This window comes from Pseudonaja textilis, chromosome 2 (assembly GCF_049901715.1).
Source record: "Pseudonaja textilis isolate UNSWEBS1 chromosome 2, rPseTex1.2, whole genome shotgun sequence".
Classification (NCBI taxonomy): domain Eukaryota; kingdom Metazoa; phylum Chordata; class Lepidosauria; order Squamata; family Elapidae; genus Pseudonaja; species Pseudonaja textilis.
This window is the reverse complement of record NC_141991.1, coordinates 75,011,663-75,031,023: the sequence shown is the minus strand read 5'-3', so window position 1 is coordinate 75,031,023 and position 19,361 is coordinate 75,011,663. Positions and strand designations below refer to the sequence as shown.

Below are 19,361 nucleotides of genomic sequence, written 5' to 3'. Positions count from 1 at the left end.
ATTTTTACTAGTCTGGTGACCTTTATCCCAAATGAGTATTTAAGTTCTAAACTACATTCTCTAAGTTTGATATTTAGATATGGCTATTAAAAAAGACTCAGCTGTGACAAGGCATCAGTAGGCTGCTATTATAAATACACATATTAAATTTAAAACATAACTGTAACTGTATTGGTTCAAAAGTCTCCTTGATATTTTATTGTTCAGTAACTAATGCCATGTATGAATCACACCCAAAGTGAATCCATTTGTCACCACCCAAGCACCATCTGTTCCTGGGAACAAATGTCATTTTAACGACAGCAGTTGCCATAATCTCCACACTTACAATCATCTAAAATTACTGTAATATATGCATTCTTTTTAGCATGTGTACATTAGAAAATCTGCATATGATATTGGATATCTCATCCAATCTTCCTCTAAAGTCACTAGACTTTGCTATTGTTTTAATCATAGGATATTATCACATTGTGTGCAAATTTAACAAACTCTTCCATTAATGCACTACTGGAAATACTTTGCATATTTTTAAAAGAGGGATCAAGGCATTTGTTAAATACTACATTAAAAACTTTTTTCCAATATACATTAACATAGTTTACACCTTTATCTTTGTAAAGATATCTGTATGCATGCAAGCAAACTCATATTGTATACTACTTTTTAAAGCAAGCACAAATGTTCATAGAAATGAGCCATGATGTGTAAAAGGAAAGAAAGGTAACCTCTTTGTCTAGAATTCATATTAGATTCTTTGGAAATTCTTCAATATTTTTAACAGATCAAAAATGCTTCCAGATGCACACTGTTATCATTCTATAGCCCATCAGCAGCAAAAACAAGGAGAAGCCAATCTGTTAGCAAAAGCTGCAGCCACATTTCATAAATCTATTTTTTTTTTATTATGGGTAGTTCCCAGAAGAAAAATTCATATGGGAATGCATATATCATGTATCTCAAAAGAAAGACCATCTTAAAAAGGACTAAAACACTCCATATATGAAGCGTAAGAAATGAATAGCCTTTGTGCTGATATGAACAAACTTTGTCATCGGTGGACAAAAGCAAAAAATAATAACATCAGACCAACAATCAAGAAGTAAAAATATTTTACCAATACCACTGTACCAATCAGGGAACTCCCAAACAACACACAGCCCAACCAAAGAATCTCTAAGACCACCCCCATCAACCCTAAGCCACTAAAATATAAACTGATACAGAATATAAACTGAGAGCAAACCCCATTCCTAATTAGCACAGCTGATGTTACCTAGTTTGGGTAATGAAACATCTGAAGAAAACAACCAAGCTCAGATAGCACCAAGGACCTCTCACAATAAGATGAAAAATAGGCAACTACTCTTTAGTTTTCTCAGATATGGTGCATACAAGCTACTGTAGGTAATCTCAAAAGTGTTATTCAAATAAAAAGGAATGCTTCTAGAAAGAGAATTAGTTTGACACCATTTCCATCAAGCAAAGTAAAAAGAGCTGTTGAGCTGTTGAATTTCTGCAGCGCAACAAGTTAAAGTAAATATTGTTATACCCTAAACCAGAACAATTGATGTAGTTCTGAGCAAAGCTGTAGTTATTATTATAGATTTACAGATAATCAGACTTGGAAGGGACCTTGTAGGTCATCTAGTCCAGCCCCCTGCCCAAGCAGGAGACCCTACACCATTTCTGACAAATGGCAGTCCAATCTCTTCTTGAAAGCCTCAAGTGATAACACTCCTACAACTTCCAAGGACAATCTGTTCCATTGGTTAATTGTTCTCACTGTCAGAAAGTTTCTCCTTATTTCCAGGTTAAATCTCTCTTTCTTCAGTTTCCATCCATTATTCCTTGTCTGGCCTTCAGATTCTTAGAAAATAGAATCTCTTCCTCTCTGTGGCAGCCCCTCAAATATTGGAAGACTGCTATCATGTCTCCCCTGGTCCTCCTCTTCACTAGACTAGTCAAGCCCAGTTCCTATAACCATTCTTCATATGTTTTAGTCTCCAGTCCCCTAATCATCCTGGTTGCTCTTCTCTGCACTTTTTCTAGAGTCTCAACATCTTTTTTATAGCGTGGTGACCAAAACTGGATGCAGTATTCTAGGTGTGGTCTTACTAGGGCTTTATAGAGTGGTATTAGTACCTCACTTGATCTTGATTGCATCCTTCTGTTAACGCAATTTAGGATTGCATTAGCTTTTTTGGCTGCTGCTGCACACTGCTGGGTCATATTTAGCTGGTTGTGCACTAAGACTCTAAGATCCCTCTCACAGTTACTGCTATTGAGCCTGGTTTCACCCAGTCTATATGTGTACTTTTGGTTTTTATTGCCTAAGAGTAGGACTTTACTTTTCTCTACACTGAATTTCATTTTGTTAGATAAGGCCCAGTGTTTGAGTCTGTAAAGATCCATCTGGATCTTGAGCCTATCTTCTTGGGTGTTAGCTATTCCTGCCAGCTTAGTATCATCTGCAAATTTGATAAGTTCCCCTTCTATTCCCTTATCTAAGTCGTTAATGAAGATATTGAAGAGTACTGGGCCTAAGATGGAACCTTGTGGCACCCCACTGCTTACTTCCCTCCATGTAGACTTAGACCCATTAAGGACTACTCGTTGAGTACTGTTTGCCAGCCAGTTGCAAATCCATCTGGTGGTGATGCTATCTATCCCACTTTTTTCTAGCTTGCCAAGAAGTTTTGTGGAACTATGAAGACAGTGAATTTCCAGGCAGTGCCGAAAGCAGCAAAGTTCATGAGAAGAACAGAAAGTTTAGGCAGGCAGTAAGGTCAAGATTTTTTTTCAAGAAGGCATTCTGTTTCTGTATGGAAAATTTCATACATTATTGGTATAACTTGTTAATGAGTTTGTCTAAGCTATTGTATAGATAAACAACAGGTACAAGCATGATGCTAGAAACAAATTCAGATCCAGAAAACAATTTTCTTAGTTGCTTAATTTAATATTTTCCTAAAGTCACACAAAGGTTCTCAATCTGGATGCATGCTTCAAGTCAGATGCTTCCCATTTGTCCACATCATACCCAACAGCTATATAGTGTTACTGAAAAGCTCAGCTGTTGTCCAATCAGTAGACTGGAAAATGAGTTAGAAGGATAAGAAAAGCCCAGCAGAGGTTCCACATACGATCTCACCAAGCCTGGAGGAACCTATCTTGAACAAAAGCCAAGATTTCTACAAAGGGAAAACAGGTTTTCAGAAATAGGTGTAAGTTCTATATGACATGTCAGTTCCCAAGCTCAGCAGATGCTGATTTTATAATGAAGAGAGTCCAACTTAGGCCTAGTTCTCAATGATGTGGTAAATCTGTGTGTATCAGTTCCAAGTTGTAATGGAAGATCATATGATTAATGTTCTTCCACATAAAATAACATATAAAGCAACCTGGAACATGAAAGAAAAGTTTTAAGATAGACCTCTTATTTTATATTGTCCCCCCCCAAAAAAAATTTTCTACTATTTTGTAGGAAGCAACAATCAATAATATGAATCTTTGCCTGCACTGATACTAAACACCCTAGAAATTGATCAACAATTTCATTGCAGTAAAAACTACCAGAGCCTAAAGAGGTGAGAGTACTTAACAACATTTCATAAGCCTCAAAGGTGCTTTTTCAAAAAGCAACTGGACTTTTTTTGTTGTTGTTGAAGACATTTTGCTTCTCATTCAAGAAACTTCTTCAGAACTGGGAAGTGAAACTTCTTCAGAACTGAGAAGCAAAACATCTTCAAGAGAAAAAAAAAACAAAGAAAATCCAGCTGCCTTTTGAAAAAGCACCTTTAGGACAACCATGACCTGGATAACTGAGAATCTCCATAAACACTTCATAAAGTTAATGTTGGCAGAACAGAAAAAAGGATTTTTTTCCCTGGGATATCAATGCAGATATAGCTGTGAGGAGTACTTAACTCTCTTTTGCATATTACCCCATGCCTTTTTAAAAAGAGCACCTGAAATGTGATCACACATTTCTCCTATCATCTAATCTGGTCCTGAACTGCTACTAGTAAGACTCCAACTGAATATTTATGGATTTAAATGCTAAGCAGACTGTTTATATACAGCTGAAAATGTGCTTAAATAAAATTAAACAAACCCAGGGAGAAAAGGCAACATCTGAGTCAGAAAAGACATGAGCTAAATATTACTTGCCTAACAAGCCGTGGTTCAATATTATGATATGTGCTGGATAACATGTGGCTTGCTAAGGCTGTCATGTATCAACTACCTTTGATCCAGCCTGACCCCCCCCCCAAAGTCTCCTTGTTCAGGTAGTAACCTCTGCTTGCTATAGTATCTATGCTTCTCTTTTTTCCCTCAAAAATAAAATGAAACATTTCAGACTAGCATGGGATCAGATAGAAGTTATGGCTGGGTGAATATCCATTAAACACAATCCTTCATGGCCATAAAGTTGTTCTGCACCATTAGTTCCCAAACCCATCCATATTACTGCACATATGCAGCCTTCTAGTATTACAGCTCTTTCTGCAAAGTAAAAAATAACACACAACAATAATTAATAAGCAAAACATGGAAGTGCAAATAGAGCTTGCCACTCTAAAGTGCAACAGTTATTAATGCTGTATTTGAGACTGCTTCCATTCAATCATAAACCTGTTCTGTAATCCCCAGACACATAGTTGCATTATTTTATTCCAATATTTATAGCCTTGACATAGGCTCTTGGCAACAATCTCTCTCCATAAGGCATTTCCCAAGGAATTATCTCCAAACGGCACAATTGTACTATCTTTACCATATTTTGAAAACTCAGATTCTGCAGGAGCAACAAAGCTTCTAAGCGTGAGGTTTAATCTACAGGCAATTACATGAAAATCAATTAAAGCCAAAGCTCCTAGAAATTGTCTGGATGAAATCAGAAATTCTCACATGGAGGAAGCAAAACTTCCCAGTAATTTTAACACATGTAGTTTTTAATCAAGATGTTTCATACTACCTCTATATACATCAGGAAATACTGTTCTAATTAAGAAGGGCTGCCTTTCATCTACAAAAAATGACAGAAGTAATTAGGTTTCACATTACCTCTGAAAGTTAGGTAAATTACTATTGGTCCCAATAATTCAGGAACAGAAATGATAGTCCAAGTATTGCATGATTATGTTACATAAAAAATACTCCAATGTAAAATATAAACATTTGGTTTATGTGGATAGTTGTGAACTGCACAGATCAACTTTTAAATTTTTCTCCAAGAGAAAAATGACTGATCTGTTACAGCTCCCACATGGGAAACCACTTGGAAAGCCTTAAATAAGGAATAGCTTAGTTTTGTTTTCTTTAGAGGCAGCTGTCCTGCTCCCTCTGTCACATGGGAAGCCACTTGAAAGGTTCTGCACAGAAGCTGCTCTCCGTGATGGTTGTAATATGCAAAAGCTGCTCAACAAATGCTCTATTTTTCAATCCATGACCCACATGACTGCCATTAGGGCAGAATCGCTCAAAAGACTGGAGTTTGATAGACTGACATCTCTTGGAAGAAATGAAAACACCAGATTTCTCTTGACACCATCTCTTCCCTCTCCCCCAATACACAGAGGGCTGTTCTAAATTTTGGAGTGTGCCATATGTGCTTGATTTCAAAGTGTGAAGTAAGTAGCTTGCCTTCGGGAACACAAACAGATGTGGTCAAAACCTTCAAAGAACTCTCCAGCATGCTAATATTTCCTTTCAGTTCTCGATGTGACTTCATATTCTCATTAAGCTAAGGCCTACAGATGCTGGAAGGAAGTTAATGTAGAACAGGAGTCATCCACAAGTGAAAAATGGCATCTTGGATCATGGACAGCCTCCAAGAAAAGTAAATTTAAATTGGGCAATACTTAAACATTTAGAAGAACCAGAAAGTTTCAAAGTTTGGGACTTTCTCACTGTTAAGATAGTCTCTAAAGTATGCCTTTGTCTCCACAGCCATGTGAGAGTCCTAGGCTCAATCCCAAACTTGGCATTGTCCTCTTCTCCAGTGTGAGTGACAAAACACTCTTGTCTCTTTGGGTCAGGTTGGGAAACATTGGATCTTCAAGAAAGATTCCAGCTAAATCTCCTACATACATACTTCTTTAGGGTTATTGTATGCTGCCTGATTACAGTACATTATATACCAATGGCAGCCTGCAAACATGGATTAGAAATTGTACCTCTGCATTTGCCATGCTTGTTAATTATTTAGAGATATTAGGTGGCAATAATTACATTTTCATTTTCATTCATATAGTATGTCCCTAGATTGCCTTCAGTTTAAGAGTTAAAGCAGTTTATGCTTTTCTAGGCTAATACAAAGTTTTGTTCCAAATGCTATTTTCCAGCATCTTAAGGCCTTATGAGCAATTTCATGTGTTCTGTGTAACAGGGGTTAAACTTGGTAAATGATTGGCTATGCATAGTATTGAGAAAAACATTTACAGAATCAGAAATATTCTTCTTAGCCAGCACTTTCTACTAAGTCCCAAAGCACAATTATGCATTCCTATCAAAGCAATCTTATTTAGTAAAATCAATGTTCCCTATCAGATCAATATTAATACTAAATATAGAAAGCTGGCTTGGAACTTTGACTTCACAATGAACAAAGATAAAAATAAAATTAATGGATGGCAGAAAAAAAAGAAAATTAAATGGACAGCAGAAAAAAAGCTTAATCACAAAACAAATCTGTAAACATTATAAATTATGTAAGAATATAGTAAACTAAACTTATAAATAACTTACAAATGAAAAATACTCAATGGAATTAGCCCAAAACTTTGAGCAATGTTGCTTAATTATGCCTAAAGGTCTCTTTAAAAACTCTTTCGTTAATTACTTCTGAATCTGATTTTATCAGATGATTTTATCTGAATCTGATTTTGTTTTAGATTTACTGTCTTTTCAGCAGTAAATCATTATGAAAAAATTACTTGGGCCTTCCGGTTTGCCAGGCTTCGGCAGCGGCGGGGATTTGCGACTGTGCGCGATCCCTGTTGCGCTAGCCGTCTTGGTGCCTCCGATCCTGATGGGTCTGGAGGATAAGGCTGCCCTGTAGAGGCAGCCGAAGATAGGGAGGATCTGGGAAGGGGTTTGGAGGTGTCACAGACCCCCTCCTCACCCAGCTTAAACTCCTTTTCTCAAGGCGGTGGAGCGGCGGTCAGCAATGGAGCCAACAAAGAAGCCGGCAGCTGGAAAAGATTGTGCTGGAGGAAGAAGGAGAAAGAAGAATCAGAAGTGAAAGTGTTGGCTGAGCCGGGAAAATAACAACCTTTAAAACCCTGGAACGGAATTGCTTATTGCCTGAAAAATACATTGTATCCCTAAGAAGAGAAAAGCGGCGGAGAAAGCTGTCAAGGGAAAAAAAAATTTTATTCACTCTCCTACCCCATAGAAATAGCAGACGGAGACTTGGAAAATATATTTGGGCACCGAAGGTATTTCAACTTGAAAGTTATGAGATAAAGGATTTTGGACTTTGGATTTAATAACTTCAGAAATTGGAAAACCCGTATTTGAGGTATGGATTTCTGAGCGTTTAAAGGGAAATTGCTGTTGTAAGTGGGGGGAGAGGAAAAAAAAAATTTTGGAGCAGAGCTTGAAAAAGGAGGAGACTGCCTAGAACTTTAAAGAAAGATATACTTCAATGGGAACTTTTTGATTAATCAGTAAGCCCAGAAAGAGAAATAGAAGAAGGAAAAAAAAGTATTAAAAGAAATAGTTTATTTGGATCTTTTAGTGACTTTGGAATTTTTTGGAATTATTCTTGATTAAAAATACTTGGGTGGTTGTTTTTGAAGAAGTTTTTCTCTTCATGATGGCATTGCTTCTGGATGAACTAAAAACTCAATATAAAAAATATTAAAAAGAAGAGCAAGATGGAAAAGATACTTTGGGCACTCTTTTTCAATTTTTAGAAATGGCGGTATGCACTTATGAAAAACTGACTATGCAGCAGGATGACTGGAATAAAGAAGAAGAAGAAGCCATCTTGGATGAACAATGGGCTTTCTTTGGGGAGGAGGAGGAAGAGGAAAAGAAAAAGGGGATTTTAAGGTTTGAGAAAACAATCCAAAAAGAGAAAAATGAGATGAAAGGTGGATACAAGGTTAGAAAACAACAGAAAGGGGGTAAGCAGAAGAAGAAAAGGGAGGAGGAGAGACAATGGGGTAAAAAAGGCAAGGAGAAAAATAAACAAGAGAGAAAGGAGGGGATGAAAAGCCTTAATGGTGGGAAGCAAGACTTAAAGAAACAAAATCTATTTAGAGACAATGGGTAAATTTAATTGAAAAAGGGATTCTGGAAGGTACATAAGAGTGTGTTTCTCTATGTGTATTTAGAGTAAAATGTGTATTAGTATATATGATTAGCTTTTTAATGGTATTTATGGTGGGTTATATGCTTTTATTTTGTAATTGTAGTGTACTTGCTTTTTTTATAAAATTTATTGTGTAATTTTAGAATGTACTAACCAGAATCCCAATATAATGTAAGTGTTATATTAAGCATTATTAAGTTAGGGGAAAGAGTCAAAGGTGTTACTCCAATCAGTGTACCGGAGAAGTATATTTAAAGAGAAAAGATGGATGGATAACTGGAAAAGAACAGACAAAGAATGATAAGTATTATGAATTGTATTGAGATAAGATAAATAAAATAAAACTAAGAAAGATAAAAGAGGGAAGAAGCTATATAGAAAATTGAAAATGGTAATAAGATATGGAATGATATATAAAGTAAATATGATTTTTGAATTTGCGTCTATGCGAAGAGTTTTAACCCGGGATTAAGCAGCTTTCAGAAATGATGTTTTTTATGTTTTATGTCTTGTATGTTTGTGTATTGTTTTTTGAAAGGCAAAAAATTTTAATTAGTAAGAAATATAATCTGGATAATAGAATGAAAAGGAGAAATTGGGATAAGATATGAAGTTGAGCAGATAACGTAAATATACATATTACAATCTGGAAACATTTGGTATGTCCTACTGGTTTTTCCAGAAAGATCTTTTATGTTATTATGCCTTGATTGTCTGTGTGTTCTGTAAAGTTAATAAAATTTGTTTTAAAAAAAAAATACTTGGGAAAGTAAAATGTGGTTGTTTTATAATCCCCATAAACAGGCCCATTTTAATTAATACATGTCATGTTTGAACACCATTGGACAGTCTTCAAGTAATCACTACTGGAGCCACCCATCCTGGACAATTTTCATCCAATCTCCCCTTTGGGGTTGTTGGGGGGGGGCGGTTACAGCTCCAGAGGACCCTATAAAAATTGACTCCCCATTTAAACATGATTTAGAAATGGGGGCATGGAACTGCAATGCTACTCCTCCTTTCTCTATGATCAGTTTTATGTGGTACTTACCATGCTTCCCTGAAAATAAGACCCGGTTTTATTTTTTGTCATTAAAAAGGTACCAGGTCTTATTTTGGGGGGGGGGGAATGTCTTCCACTGACTCACCTTACTTGCACGTGTCGCCCCCCCACCCCGGCCTCCTTATCACTGTCAGAGGCCTTGTTCTGCGGTCGGTAAGGCTTTCCTGAAGGCCTCTGCAGCAGATAAAAGAGCGCTGGATTGATCTAGAGCTCTGTTATTGGCTGCAGAGGCCTTCAGGAAAGCTTTGCCAGCTTTGTTGGCTGCAGAAGAAATGGACTGGTAAGGCAGGGGTCGGGGTGTGTGAGGCCTGGCTGCAACTGCCCAAAGGTAAGTAGTAGGGCAGCTCCACCACCACCCCAACCCCACCCTAGCTTAATTTTTAGCCATGTGTCTTGCCCCACCCTGAACACCCCAGAGTGGGCAGGGTCTTAATTAGAGCTTATTTTGTGGGGTAGAGCTTATATTGGGCACACGTGTAAAAATCAATTTAGGGGTTATTTTCAGGACAGGTCTTTTTTTCTCCGGGGAAACTTGATAGTAGGGGAGAGAGATCAACACTTGTGAGTGAAACAAGTGTTGAAGAGCTGTGGTGGTGCAGTGGTTAGAATGCAGTATTGTGAGCTAATTCTGCTGACTGCCAGCAGTTCGATTCTCGCCAGCTCAAGATTGACTCAGCCTTCCATCCTTCCGAGATCAGTAAAGTGAGGACCCAGATTGTTGGGCAATATGCTGACTCTGTAAACTGCTTAGAGAAGACTGTAAAAGCACTGTGAAGTAATATACTATATAAGTGCTAGTGCTAGCGCCTATACATTTGCCTTTCCTGTTTAACATCCACATGAGGTTGCCGGGTCTGGTCATATATTAGTTTGGGGTCAGGTATCATCAATTCACTGATATCGATTTATGTATCTCAACCCCAAAGTAACCAAATAATGATGTCAAAGTCTTGACTCAGTGTCTAAGGATGTGTGTATCTAGATGGGAGGGAGCAGACTCAGGCCTAATCTGATGAATATTTGGGCTACTAGTCCCAGAGATTCTTGAGTCCTAAATAGAGTTTAGTTCTGTACTTTCCCTTTGAGTTTTCCTGATCTACAGTTACTGCTCAGGGGAGAGCCAAGAAAGTCCTTGCAATAAAGACCCTTTATTGTACCAATTGCAACTATTGGTGGTCTGGAGGGTCTTCAGACAGTCACTCACTTTGATTACTTTCTATAGTAACTGCAATGAGACTGTGTTGAAAACCACTCAGAAGCAGCAAGTGGTGTAGAACATAGCAGCACAAGTAGTTATGACCATGCCACAATGTGATCACATAATAGTGTCTCTCTGCTTTGTGAACAGAACTGGTTACCAGTGGATTCCAGGTACAATTCAAGGTGCTGGTTATTACCAATAAAGCTACCTGCTCCTGTACTTTCTGATTGCAATTATGGTCATAAGTTTAGAATAGAATAGAATAACAGAATTGGAAGGGACCTTGAAGGTCTTCTAGTCCAATCCTCTGCTTAGGCAGGAAACCCTACACTACTTCAGACAAATGGTTATCCAATCTCTTCTTAAAAACCTCCAGTATTGGAGCATTTACACTGTTCCATTGATTAACTGTTCTGTAAGAAAATTTCTCCTTAGTTCTAGGTTGCTTCTCTCCTTGATTGTTTCCGCCCATTCTTCTTGTCCTGCCCTTGGGTGCTTTGGAGAATAGCTTGACTCTCTTCTTTGCGGCAGCTCCTGAGACATTGGAAGACTGCTATCATGTCACCCCTAGTCCTTCTTTTCATCAGACTAGACATACCCAGTTCCAGCAATCCTTCTTTATATGTTTTACTCTCCAGGCCCCTAATCATCTTAGTTGCTCTTCTCTGCACTCTTTCTAGAGCCTCGAGATCTTTTTTTTTACATCGTGGCAACTAAAACTGGATGCAGTATTCCAAGTATGGCCTTACCAAGGCATTATAAAGTGGTATTAACACTTCATGTGATCTTGATTCTGTCCAATCTGTATGAGCAGCATTAGAAATTTAGATCCCATTGATTAGGCAATGTCATCTGGTGGAATCCAGAAAGCCTTCTCTATTCTAGAGCATGTCCTGGGCAACAATGTCCCTGCAACATATTTGTCTGCCCTCAAGCTCATTTAAAAGAATCGTAAAATCCTGGCTTTCTCTCCAGACCTTGGTCTAGGATATACAGCAGGCTTCTTATAGAAACTGTTTGTATCAAGCAATCATATGCTTTATTGCTCTTTCTGGATGTTTGCCATTCCTTTGATCTGCTATATTGTTCTAAATTGGGTTTTTTAAAACATTGCACAATATCTACAGTCATTAAGGGACGAAGGGAACTTAGAAATTTGATAAAGTAAATAAAAAGGTTATATAGTAGTAGAACCAGAAAAGCTAGAGGGATTTTTTTTTTAGCCAAAATCCACAAATGAAAAACTGTTGCATCTTGTACAATCTTTCTCATTGTCTTTAGATACGTTAGTTGCAATCTATTGTTTCTACACTGAGTTGCCTTTGGTTACAGGTATGAAGTAAGAATTCCTTTATTTCATATAAGTTTTCAAAGCATGTGCAAAAATGACACATCTTCAGTCAAATGCAGAACTATATGCATGTAGTATTTCTTTTTCTGAAATGATGTGTAAGCCATTTTTTCGTTATTGCCTGAAGAAAGAAACTCTGAAAGGGTTTAAGATCTAAAACTACAGGCTCAATCCTGTGGACCCCAAGACTCATAGGGCTCTCTCTCTAGGAGTGATTTTTTTTATGTCAAACATATACTGAAATCAATAAATCAATCAATACAGGAAAGAAGTACAACCATTGTCTCTTAGACAGTATGCATTGCAACTCTCATAACTCTATTCTACTATACTATTAGATTTTGATTCCCATCAATCTCAAACAACTGCAAGGCAGCATATTGCCAACCACATCTGTCAACACTATATTTTTTTTCAGCCAGGGAATGGTTTAGATTGACTTACTGCTCCTGGAAAACTCAAAACTGTTCAGAGTAATCTAAAATTTCATATGCATTTTGCATGAAAGGCTCTGTTACTTCAAACACATTAAAAAAAGAACATAGCCTAAACCATCTAAAAGATATAAACTATGAACAAATATCTCAGCCCCTTTAATTGTTAATATTTCTGTTAACGCATCAATTGCACAGTGTTTAAGCAAGAAAAAGTTTATCTGAAATACAGTGCTTCATGTCTCATAAATAGATGCTGTGACTCAGGTGGCACTATCTGGCTGATCTCATTTGGACTTCAAAGCTAAGTAGGCTGTATGTATTAAAGAGAGAGATCACTATGGAATACCAAGACCATAAAGTGGATTAGCAAAATCAAAGAACATCAGAAGAAGCCAATGGCAAATCACTTGAATACAGGTAGATTTTGACTTACAACCATTCGTTTAGCAACTGTTCGATGTTACAACAGCAGTGAAAAAAGTGATTTACAGCTGTAAATGTCCTCACATTTACAATTAGTGTAGCCTTCCCATGGTCACATGATCAAAATTTGGCTGCTTGACATCCAGCACGTATTTACAATGGCTACAACATCCCAGGGTCCTATGGCCATTTCAGTATTGCAGGAAAGCTATCGATTTGAATCTATGACAATGATCAGAAGTTAGACTCATGTTGAGAGCATCTTTATCTTTTTAATCTCACAACCAGTAAAAAATGAGAAGCTAATCAAAACAATTGATGTACCACAGTATTCCAGTTTCTTTATTCATATATATGCGTGTGTGTGTGTGTATTTATATTTAGGATGATACTGCACTCATTTATTTTCCAAGCCTAGAATTAAAACTAATAGCTAGTTTGGAATATACAACAGTTGTTCCATTGTAGTTTAATTATCATAGGAGAACATCTGCGATATAGTAAAGTTGATTCTTCACTGAATATACAGAATTCATACCATACCAAGTAATTAATTAATAGCAATGACAACACATATTGCCTGTATTCTATTTTTAAAGTGTTTTCAGGAGAAAAAAATTGCGAGTATTTTATTGTATGATTTAGTTCTTTTCCAAGAATGTATCTTCTTTATTTATCGAATGGATTGATTGCCGTGATGGTGAAGATGCCCACCTTCCATTCGGAAGGTTGAGAGTTCAATCCTAGCTAGTGGCAGATATTTCTCTCCCAGGGTGCAAAGAAAAAATATCTGCTGCAAACTCTGCACAGGCATCTGGAAGGGCATCCAGCCCATGTGCTTGGCTCTATCCAATCATCCTGACTCTGTCCCAAACAGGGATTACAGGGTTGTAAAAATGGAGTTTTATTTATTCAATGGATTAGTTCTTACCTAGTTTAAGCTCGGTATACAACATTTGCTAAGCATGCAAGGGGGCACAGTTCCCAATTTAAAGCCAATTTTTCCCTTGGGAAATATGCCTGAACTGAGATAGTACATGACATTAATTTTAAACAAGTTTTTCAAAGATGAATTATACTCTGCCACTAAGATCTAAGCAAAAATAATGGTATATTTTAACAATAGCAAGCAGCAAGATGATCCTGTTAAGCTAAAGCCTATGATTAGGTTTCCAGCACATGAGCCAAAAAGGAACTAACAACTGTCACTGCAACCCTATGGCACATACACCTGGAATTTAAACCTACTAGGTCTTGTAAAATTTAATCCCAACTAAATATGGAAAATTATACCTTAAATTGCATTTGATATGTGTATTTCTTGTTACCTCTTTGATTTGCATATCTCACTCTTGCTTTGGACACATGACATGGATCAGTCCCTGAAACCGCAAGGTGCTTATTTCTGCCTAACTTGGCTAGAAATCAGATTTGAAAACACGTGTTAAAGGGTTAGATAATGATGAAGAATGCACATGAACAAAGTTAATAAAGAAACGAACCTAAACCTATTTGGAAGCAAACAACAGCATAGACAAGGCACACGACATCCGAGTAAATATGCCAGGATTCACACACCTGTTTGGCAACAAAACATTTTGAAAGGTTGGGGGTGAGTGACATCTCTGAGAATTTCAGCATTTTCAAAAAAAATAATTGTACTCTAGGTCAGGGGTCTCCCACTTTGGCAAGTTTAAGACTTGTGGACTTCAACTCCCAGAGCTTTGCTGGCTAAAAAACTCTGGGAGTTGAAGTCCACAAGTTGCCAAGGTTGGAGACCCTTGCTCTATGTTAAAGGCCAGTATTTCCAAACAATGAGTGATCCTTACAGGGAGGCAAGAAAGGGAATGTTCTCCTTTAAGAACAGTTATCCTGTGAGGTGTGGAAGGCTAGAGAATGTTTATTTATTTATCTATCTATCTATTTATTTATTTATTTTTATTTGTCAATCGCTTACAAGATAATAGGTATAAGTATATACATAGTTATGAATACATGAAATGGCTACATATAAGATAAATAAAAGAAACAGTAGGACAGGGACAGTCGGCACGTTGGTGCGCTTATGCACACCCCCTACAGACCTCTTAGGAAAGGGGTGAGGTCAATAATAGTGTAAGGTTAAAGTTTTTGGGGTTTGGGGAAGAAACCACAGAGTCAGGTAGAGTATATGGTTGCATGTTTAAGAGGTCTTTGATGCTCTCTGTTTTCTTGCAGAGATTTCATTATCCAAACTAGGTAACTTCATCATTGCTAATAAGGGATGGATTAACCCTGATGGTGTTACCTACTTTAGATAATGAAACATCTGCAAGAAAACAATCAAGCTCAGAGAGCATAGATAATTCCTCATTTCAACCCTGAGCTACAAATACTCTCCTTTATCAACACAGTTACCCTTGGTTTAGCAGCTTTGAGCCAGATTCCCTTCCTGTCTTCCATTAAACTCAGTTCAATAGATATAACGTGATTTTCCAGTCTCAGGCAGGCCAGAAGGGGCTCCCATCACCCTTCCCAGACAACACACAGGAGGTCAACCTCATTCATCTCAGGTGACTCCCAGGCAGCCCAATCTTTCTTACAGATATAAACAAGCCCCACCGGCTCCTCCTTTCCGTTTCCAGCCCAGAGACGCCACCAGCAATCGATAAGGAAGTGCATTACTTGAATTAAAAGTTTCTCCTCGTTAATCGCAAAAAGTCTAAGGGATCCACGTTTTAGGTCCGGCTTCCCAAATCAACCCTAGTTGACAAGCAGCATGTATTTACGATGGTTGCCTTTATCCCAGAGCACTATAAGCCTTCCTCTTGTATGTGGAAATGTATGTGTGCGCAGCACGTACACACACACACACACACACACACACACGTGCATCCAGGGATCGAAGTACTGTAGTTCCCTTCCAGCACTACCAAACGTTTGTAAACGGCATGCCCAGCCCAGTGCTTATCGCTCAGCCGCTGCAAGGTGCCTCCCTCGAGACGCCAGGTACGGACATGGCGATCCGCGCCTGGCTGCCTTGCCCGCGGTCTCCGCCCGCCAAGGTTGCCTCCCCACGGCTGAAGGCGAGATCAGTGCGACACCTTCGCCTCAGGAAAGAGCCTTGGCCAGGAAGGGACTTGGGGGTGGGATGGGAGTCACCGATGCTAGGTAGCTTTAGCACCCGCTACGTAAGTGATGCGCTCAAGAGGGGAAGGGAGGTGGACGGGCGCCCGCCCCGAAATAGCAGGCGGCAGGGCACCGTCCGCTCCCCCGGCCACCTGGAAGAGATCGACGGCGAGGGAAGGTGCCGCTACTCACCCCAGCTACGTGCTCCTCTCTCCCGTCAGCGCCATCGAGAGCCAGGGAGAGTTCCCCGAAGGGCTTTCGAGCCTCCGATGTCGGCGGCTGGCAACCGCCCGGCCAGATCCCACCTCAGCCTGCCAAGGGATTCGGAAGCTCAGCCCGCTTTGCGCGGCGCTAAGGAGCCAGCCACTTTGCACTGCGCCACCGCCGCTGCCGCCGCCGCTCTCGTTGCAAGAGGCTGGCTGCGGCCAAACACGCGTGCCGCACCTCCGAGCTGAGCCAGGGCGGAGGAGGCGTGCAGCGCCGCCTTGCCGCCGCGCGCGGAAACGGGCCACTAAGGGTCGTGGGCCCCTCCCCGCCTCCCCAGCGCTTCTCGCCTCGGCTAAAGCCGGGCTTTTGCTGCTTTTCCCAGGCACGTGTTGAGGCGGACCGTTTCCCCCACCCCACCCCCACCCCCGCGGCCGCGGACAGCCAATAAGAGAGGAGCGCGGCAAGCCAGGGTGGACAGGTGTAGCCCACGTAATGGACGGGCCTCCAAGCGCCAGGCCCTCTTCGTTTGCCTTCTGTGGTTTGTCCCGGGGACGCCGAACGGTGACTGGCTCGCCGTCAGTCAGTTCGTGCGTTCGACGAAGGCTCCGCCGGCAAATCCCCAAATCGCGTCATCTACTACGCTTTAAATATTCCGATCCATTGCGGGAAATTGTTCCTCCCGAAAAGAGACAGAGACAGAGACAGAGAAAGAGAAAGAGAAAGAGAGACAGTTGGTTGTCTAAGACAGGTTCCTGATTGAGCCACCATCAGTGAAACGGATAATGCTCTAAGGCAGGGGTGTCCAACCTTGGCAACTTTAAGGTGTGTGGACTTCAACTCCCAGAATTCCCCAGCCAGACACCTTAAAGTTGCCAAGGTTGGACACCCCTGCTCTAAGGCGAGCAAAGTAGGTGCCCTTATTTATTTCATGAAGATCCACCAGCTTCTTCTGAGATTTTAGAGCTCCTAAGCCAGGAGTCGCCAAACTTGGCAACTTCAAGACTTGTAGACTTCAACTCCCAGAATTCTATGCTGCTTGGAGAATTCTGGGAGTTGAAGTCCACAACTCTTAAGTTGCCAAGTTTGGAGATTTCTGCCCTAAGCTGAGGTAGCTGCTTACTTAACAGTCCTGCAGTCACTTAACGCTAAAATCTCTAAACTTAAAAGCCAGGGAAGCAGTTACGTGAAAAAGCGAACCTTCATTTGTTTTTGTAGAAAGGGGAATCTTTTGTTAATCCTGCTTTCCAACTCTATTCTGCTACACATATACGGGTAGTCCTCGACGTACAACTACAATTGAGCTGAACATTTCTGTTGCTTAATGAGGCATTTTTTAACTGAGTTTTGCCCCAATTTACGACCTTTCTTGCTACAGTTGTTAAGTGAGTAACACGGGGGTGAAGTGAAACTGGCTTCCCCATTGATTTTGCTTGACAGAATCTCGCAAAAGGGGAATGGCATGAGCCTGGACACTGCCACCATCATAAATATGAGTTGGCATCCAGGTGTCTGAATGTTGACCGTGTGACCAGAGGACACTGCAATGGTTGTAAGTGTGAAAAATGGTCGTAAGTCACTTTTCTCAGTGCTGTTGTAACTTCGACCAGTCACTAAATGAAACAAATCAAGGATTACCTGTAACTTCATAACTAGAAAGACTGGCCCCTCCTTCTTCCTGTCTTTCAATTTTATTCCTTTTTCACGTGGACAGTTCTTCCCCCTCCGCCCCAAATTCAACCAACCAATGGATCAGTGAACAAATCAATTCTCACTGGAAACACAAATGATCAGGTTCCATTGATCCAGTCCCATTCTAGACATTCTGCAAAGATCTAACTGAAAAAGGCTGTAACATCAGGAAAGTTGGAAGGTGTCCTGACCCAAGCCTTGTTCAAAGCAAACAAACACCAAACAGAGATAAAAGCAAAACCTTTTCAATGCTTCTCTGTGAATTCCATTCATTCACAGTAAAAGACTATTAAAAACTAAATATCCCAGATAAGAACAACCCTTGCCAAGGTTGTGCAAGGCTGCCAAGAACACTAGATTAAATTGCAAGGAAATAATCAAAGCCAAAAGTCTCCAAACACAAACCAGGATAGTCCGAACTTCCACAAGACTTGAAGTGCAAGAACTTCTTTGCTTCCTGCAAAGAATCCCACCTCTGAGGGCTGAGGGCCATCACCGTGCAGCCTTACTCCCGAGTCACCTGTGCTGCTGCAGCTGCTCTTTCCTTCAAGCAGCCCTGCGCGCACACGCATTGGGCACAGGCTCCTTGGGGTCTTCTGCATTACTGCTTCCAGCCTCCACAAGCTCCAAAGGCAGCACTCCACTCTCTGATAGTCCTGGTCCCATCCCTGCATCACATGCAGGTCCCTCATCCGCGTCCTCGCTCTCTGAGACCTCAGCTGTCTACACCTGCTGCCAGCGAACCACAACAGAAGGAAAAGACAACTAGTAGCCAGGTGGATGGACTCAATTAAAATGGTTTGGGACATCACCTTGGAGAAACTATATATGAGATTGCCATGAGTCAAAAACAACTTGACGGTACTTAAACATGTTTACTGGTTTGCCTTGTCAGATGCTGCCTGGAAAGAAGAGAGAAACGTGTCTCTGCAGCCTTGCACTGAACACAGAGGAGCATGCAGCCTTGAGGCTAGTTAGCACCCTGAAAGCACTCCCTTTGCCTTTTAATTTCTGTTTAATTTTATTTTTAATCATCCCTGACTCTTTTTTAAAAAAAACCTTTTATATACTATTTTTATGTTTTGATATTTTATTGTATATCACTCACAGGAGGGAGACAGGCAGTTCCAAGATATGATAAATAAATAATGTCCAAACAGATAGTTTGAACTGTGTTTTTCCTTCAAATGATGATTTAAAGGCATGGTTACGATTTCCTGGCTTCTAGAATAGCCTGGAAGCCATTTGAATGAGCACCACTGTAACATATATTTAGCAGACTTGGAGAAGGAGGACAGGAATTGACATCCAAACAGGAACTGGCATCCAAAAGAGTGGGGGGGAGAAAATAATCACAGTTTTGTGGATCCAAAACACGTGAAGGGTCGGGTACAAGAGACCTGAATAAGATCGTTTTAAAGACCATTGAATTGAGGGATTTGTGTTGGTTGGTGGTTCTATGAAGATGCAGAGGTTATCTTTGTATCATTCCATTTAGTAATTAAAATATAGTGGGACATTGTGTAAAGAAGAAAAAGATAACTAGCAGTTAGTTT

The 19,361-nt window shown here is 39.9% G+C and overlaps 1 protein-coding gene across 2 annotated transcripts in view; it reads right to left on the bottom strand.

The window, feature by feature from the left end:
* RASGEF1C (RasGEF domain family member 1C) overlaps positions 1-16,377 on the bottom strand; it is a 94,944-nt gene extending 78,567 nt beyond the window's left edge. Inside the window, exon 1 of one of the 2 annotated variants that reach the window (XM_026696133.2) lies at positions 16,102-16,377. The gene's annotated coding sequence lies outside the window, so the exon portion shown is untranslated. The remainder of the gene's footprint in view (positions 1-16,101) is intronic. The other variant, XM_087924334.1, reaches the window with a different exon arrangement.
* Positions 16,378-19,361: the final 2,984 nt, after the last annotated feature.